Below are 6,000 nucleotides of genomic sequence, written 5' to 3' on the forward strand. Positions count from 1 at the left end.
TATGACTATTATGGACTAAGTTGCATTGAAGTCCTGACTCCCAATGTGACTGTATTTTTTAAAAAAAGGCCTTCACAAAGGTAATTAAAGTTGAATAAGGTCATAGGGTGCAGCGCTAATCCAATATGACTGGTGTCTTCATAAGATGAGGAAGAGGCAGCAGGGCTGGGTGCATACAGAGAAAAGGTCATGTGTGGACACAGCAAAGAGATGGATATCCTCAAGCCACAGAGGCGGCCTCAAGGGAAATAAACTTCTCTACACATTGAACTCAGACTTCCAGCTTCCAGGACTGTGAGAAAGAAATTTCCACTGTTTAATCTACCCAATCTTACGCTAGCTTGTGATGGCAGTCCTAGCAGACAAGATAACAGAGCAGGAGAGAGGATGGGTTTGTATGTGCACTGGTATGATGGGAAGCACTTTTAATTTCACACAAAAATGTACTTGTTTTCTTTTTTTAAAATATATTTTATTGATTTTTTACAGAGAGGAAGGGAGAGGGATAGAGAGTGTGAAACATTGATGAGAGAGAAACATCAATCATCTGTCTCCTGCACACTCCCCACTGGGGATGTGCCCGCAACCAAGGTACATGCCCTTGACCGGAATCGAACCTGGGACCCTTGAGTCTGCAGGCCAATGCTCTATCCACTGAGCCAAACTGGTTAGGGCTGTACTTGTTTTCTTTAAATAATATCTGTTATCAGTCAGAATTCCACTGTATTAGTAGTCACGCTATGTTAAAGCAGAAAAGGGTGTTCATAAGTAATCTACAGATAATTAATACCATGTTTAATGGTGAAAGATTAAAAATTCTACCCAAGATCAGCAATAAGACAAGGATGTCTGTCCTCAGAACTTCTATCCAGCATTTTACTGGATGTGATACCCAGCGCAGACATGTATAAAGAGAAATAAAAAGCACCCAGATTAGAGAGAAATAAGTGAAATTATCTTTACTAACAAATCAAATGATCTGCCTTATAGAAATCTGAGAGAATCAACCAAAAAGCTACTACAACTCCTGAATTTAACAAGTTTTTATAATTCAAAATCAATGAACAATTAACACTTGAAATTAACAAAAATATGATAAACAGTATCATCAAAATATTAAATATTTAGGCATGAATCAGATCAAAGATCTGTAAGATGTGTATGTGAAAACTGTGAAATATGGCTAAGAGACATTAGAGGAGATTGAGATAAATTGAGAGATTTGCCATGTTCATAGTGAAAAGACAATATTTTAAAATATTAACTCTCTTAAAATCATTATTATTGTATATTTGGTCCAGTTTTTCAATTGTTTCAAGGAGGAGGTTAAATTGGATTCCAGTTTATACCATCTTGGTAGAAGTGAAAATTATTAAAGGTGTTTTGATTCTGATATAAAAATAAAATATATTCAACAGAGTATATGTAGTAAAGAGGGACAGAGCAAGATAACAGGAATCTGAAGATAAAAATCTGCTCTTACAAATTAAAGGCTGCTGCCAAGGTCAAGGCATCAGACTTTCTGGGCTTCAGTCCTCATCTGTGGGATTAAGGTGTTATCTATGGTTTCGGCTCAACACTGTTATTGTGAAACTTCAGTGGCTATATTATATATTTTAAAGGAAATATTTTAAGTAGTTCATCAATAACAGGCATATATCTATGGTAAGAAACTGATCACATAGCCCTAGCCGGTTTGACACCGGCCTGTGGACCAAAAGGTCCTGGGTTCAATTCCCGTTAAGGGCACATACTTCAGTTGCAGTCTTCTCCTCAGCTGGGAAATTTGGTCAGGGGCGTTCAGGAGGCAACCAATCAATGTATTTCTTTCACATCAATATTTCGCTCTGTCTTCCCCCCTCTCTTACACTATCTCTAAAAATCAATGGAAAAATATCCTCTGGTGATGATTTTAAAAAAAGAAAAAAGAAACCGGTCACATAAATATTAAAGTGCATATTGACAAGAAAATGAGCTCTGACTTCAGAGATATGGACTTAAGAGCTGTTTCTGCTGCCCATTCAATGTTTGGCAAGTTAAACTCAATATTCTCTCTATAAAATGTAAGTAACTGTACCTTTTTTGAAAGGTTGTTTTTAGAAATTTTAAAAAGAAAATATATGCACAATTCTTAGGAAAATGGATTGTGTAATAAGGAATCAAAAAGAAAAGACAGAGAAGCAGGTTTTGGGAAAAAGAAAAACAGACCATTCTGCACACAGGTGGTACATCCTTGTGCTGTCGGGACTTTTTTCTGAGAAGTAGGTATCAAGGCCACCACCAGTCTACATGGCATCCCTCTGTGTGGTACTGATAGGATGTGTGAACAAATCCGAGAAAGATGTCTCTTGCTTCAGGGGATCCAACTCTTTAAAAAGCAAAGTGTAAACTGGATTTTAGCCTCTCAACTCCAGGGACGGGCTGCTCTGTGCAGTGCACAAACTGCAAAGCTCGGTCTGGAGGCCCTGCTGGTAACGACTGGCATTTATTCTCATTACACTCACCTTCTTGGCTTTTCTTTCAGAATCTATGGCTTCAGACAAAGGAGAATAATTTGAGAACAGGCAGAAGTTGACAGTTGGTGTTGCAATATTTGTTTATATACATTCCCTGAACTCTGAGAAGAATTGGAGTATGTGCTATTTGGGAGAGGTAAGTAGTAATTTTTTTTTAAATTACATTTTTGTGTGGTCTATTCTACTATGAACTAAACAATGCATGTTAAGTATTGGTTATTTAAAATAAGCATCTCCCTTTTCAAAAATAAAGTTATGAAAGCATATACAACTCTTTTTAGACTATGATTTCCTTCTTAGGTTCAGAGACTTAAAGATGGTGATGATTCCTCTGAATTAAATTTCCTGTGTTCAGGTTGTACTGAAATATAATGCTAGACACTTTATTTATATTTTTGAAAGTCGAGTAATTGGAACTCTTGTTACTGAAGCTATCTGTGTGGAATCTGTGTATTTGAAAAGAAGAGGTAATATAAATGAGGAAAAAGAAGAGCATGCTGTCAGGACAGGTTTCTGAAGGCAAAATCAAGGAGACAGTATATAGATCAGTGGTTGCCAGGGTGAGGCTGAGGGGGCGGTAGCATACAGGGAGAGATGAGTAGATGAAGCACAGATTTTTAGAGCAATGAAAATACTCTGTATGAGTATAATGCAAAACTATAAAACCAGTAGAAGACGACACTGACAAAAACCTAGATGATACTGATTATGGTGATGACTTTGTAAATATAACACCAAAGGTATGATTCATAAAAAAAAAAAAGAATTGATATGTTAGGCTTCATTAAAATGTAAAACTTTTGCTTTGTAAAAGATGTCAAGAAAATGAGAAGACAAACCAGAGACGAGAACATACTTGTAAAAGATAAAAGACTCTTCTAAGAGAACCTGGCTATGCTGATCAACTGAACCCTGTCTCCATGTCTTCATTCTTCACCGACTCCGTCCACACCTTTCGGAACCCCTGGACCTGCTGAGGCTGGACCCCAACAGGGGAAGATCCCTAGGACATTGGCATTTTCCTGGGGCCTGTCATTCCATACAACCCACTGAGAGTCCCGGGTAGAACGTGTCCTCCAGCCACGTCATTGATTGGTTCTTATGAAGGCCAATCAGACTTATGTAAAGCAATAGTAGAAAGGGCTCACCAAACTTTAAAAACACAAATTAAAAATTACAAGAAAATGAAAAAAAAAAGACTCTTCTAAAATATACAAAGAACTCTTGACCTCAACAATAAGAAAACAAACAAATTAAAAATGGGCCAATGACCTTTATATTAGACATATTTCATACATATATTCTGATATATATATACATATATATATTCTGATATTTATATATTCTGATGTATATATGTATGTATATAAACCATACAGACAGTTTGGTATATTTTTACAAAACTAAACATATTCTTACCAAACAATCCAGAAACAGTACTCCTTTGTATTTATGCAAATTATTTGAAAACTTATGTTCACACAAAAAGCTGTACGTAGATGTTTATAGCAGCTTCATTCATAATTGCCAAAATTTAGTAGCAACCAAAATTTCCTTTAATAGCTGAAGAAATAAATTGTGGCACATCCTGACAATATATTATTTTTAGTGCTAATATGAAATGAACTAGTGAGTCATGAAAAGACATAAAGAAATATTTATTTAAAACATTAAAATTTGCAACAATATTTGCAAAACATTTTTATATTTTCTTCAGATTCAAAACAACTAAGAGGACCTTGTATCTTCAGTGTGTGTGTGTGCGTGTGTGTGTGTGAGAAAGAGAGAATGAGAACCAGTTTATGTGTGTTTGCCATCAAGAGAAACCTTTTTTATTTTGACTGGATAAAATTTAGAGATGCTAAACAATAAACAGTATTTTAGACAAAAAATAAGAAGAAACTATAAAGCAGGAAAGAAATCTAAAGATTTGTAATCTATGAATTTAGGACTAAAGTAACCTATGAGTTAGGACTAAACTACGAATTTAGGACTAAAGTAATGAAAATACTATGTTTGAATGAGGTGTTGTCCTGTTAAAGTTTTGCGTTTATTTTGCATTGTTTTAAAGCCAACCAAAATTTGTTCAGGTGTATACTGTTACTTCTATAGATTTGCAATAATAGCCATATCATACAATCGTGGTCTTGGTTGAAACGTCCATGTCAAACTTAGAGGACAGTTTAGGAAATAGTGATCATGTAAATCAAAATACAATCTTTCTAGAATTATATTAACTAATCTATATTTAAATAATACTACTGTAACGTTATAATGCTGTGCAGTACTAGTACTAAGGGTAAATGTGGCATCAATTTAGTAAGAGCAGCTAAACTAAAATGAGATTAATCAGAATAACAAACAGAAACACAGGCAGATGTTGTGCCCTGATTGTGGGTATCACGGAGCCAGCTGCTGTGGTTGCTGAGTCAAACCTGCAGATGACCCTGGATTCTCGAGTTCTTACTTTGTGACGTTTCTTCTGGGGACCCAATGATCTGGGGAACAGCCTGGCACTTCAGGGCCTCTGTGGGCTGCAGGTAGAGCACCAGGAGCAAAAGGGCCGCCTGGGAAAGGCTAGAACTTGGACATGGACCTGACCTCCACCATTTGCCCATTGGTGATCATTTCCTCTCCTTAGATTCTCAAACTTGCTCTCAGTGAACTTGGCTGCCCTCCAGGCTTCTTCAGATCTTTTCTGATGGAATCAAATCTCATCTTCATAGCAGAAAGTGCTTCTTCGTAGTTCCTAGTTCATGTCTTGGACCATATTCTTATACATGTTCAGAAACTGATAGTTGGAGTTCATGTTTTTCCAGATGTTGCAAAATTTTTTCTCCATTTCGAAACTGCACATTTCCTCCTCAAACAGTATTTTCTGGAGTTGTTTTACAGGATCCTCATATATATCAGGAGGGAAATGAAGCTTCAGCTACAGCCGTTGAATCTCATCTTTTAAGTTTGAATTTTCACACTGCAAAGATGCTTTCTCAGTTTGCATACTCATTATTTCTGCTGAAAGCTCTTCATTCCTTTGCTTTTGCTCCCACACTTGTCTGGTGTATTCCTGATTTTCCTGTCAGCACTTTGAAAGGACACCTTGACCTCAGCTTGATCATGAGGGAGATCCTTGAGATCAAGTTCCAACACGTGGACAAATTGATCCTTATTTTCTGCTTCCCTCTTTTGTGGGAATTCCACGTTCTTGTCATCCACGTGATCTCCAAGGTTGTCAGGCTTGGGGGATAGTCAGCATCAGGTTTCCAGCCACTGACATTGATTGACTGCCTCTATCTTTCAGAACCTGCACCATTTGTGTGTTCCCCTGCTCCAGCTTTTGTTTCTCCTCCTTTTCCTCTTGGATTTTACCGCTTCTGTCCCATAATTTCTTATTGGAGCAATTCTGGATTTTCTAGATAGAGTGCTTTTGTTCAAATCATCCATTATGTTTTTCTGAAGTTGTTCTCCATCAATCCCCAATACT

At 36.8% G+C, this 6,000-nt stretch overlaps 1 pseudogene; it reads left to right on the plus strand.

Annotated features, from left to right (window-relative positions):
* The window catches only part of LOC132226600 (phosphatidylinositol 3-kinase regulatory subunit beta-like), a 93,094-nt pseudogene extending 87,832 nt beyond the window's left edge, over positions 1 to 5,262 (plus strand).
* The last annotated feature ends 738 nt before the right edge of the window (positions 5,263 to 6,000 follow it).

This window comes from Myotis daubentonii, chromosome 2 (genome assembly GCF_963259705.1).
Source record: "Myotis daubentonii chromosome 2, mMyoDau2.1, whole genome shotgun sequence".
NCBI classification, from domain to species: domain Eukaryota; kingdom Metazoa; phylum Chordata; class Mammalia; order Chiroptera; family Vespertilionidae; genus Myotis; species Myotis daubentonii.